The sequence below is a fragment of the Eurypyga helias genome, unplaced genomic scaffold (genome assembly GCF_000690775.1).
Source record: "Eurypyga helias isolate BGI_N326 unplaced genomic scaffold, ASM69077v1 scaffold1257, whole genome shotgun sequence".
Taxonomy (NCBI): Eukaryota; Metazoa; Chordata; class Aves; order Eurypygiformes; family Eurypygidae; genus Eurypyga; species Eurypyga helias.
This window is the reverse complement of record NW_010263492.1, coordinates 184,395-184,791: the sequence shown is the minus strand read 5'-3', so window position 1 is coordinate 184,791 and position 397 is coordinate 184,395.

Sequence of the window (397 nt, the reverse complement as noted above, 5' to 3'; positions counted from 1 at the left end):
ACTTCTTGGGGCTGTGTGAAAGATCACATGCAGGGGTGTTTGTGTTAGTAAGAGCGTGCTGTGGAATTGCACGGGAAGACCCAAATGGGGAGTCTCCTGAAGGTTGCCCAAGGTCTGTTCCCCAGGGGGCTGTCAGAACAAGTATCGGAGTGAGGAAGCACTGTCCACACTTCTATCTAGTTGTTGCCCTGCTTTCTGGCTGTGGTCACCTTTGTAATTAACACAAAGGAAACAGGTCATAAAACCAGAGTGTATTTTCTGACATATCATGAGGAAGATTTTTAAGATTTGGTGAGCCTGGAAAGGATAGTGAAGAGTTTTATTCTTTCTAAACTTCTTCATGAGGGAGGGTGTTCTCAATCCTTTTGTTTTTTTTATTAAATCTACCATGCCCTTG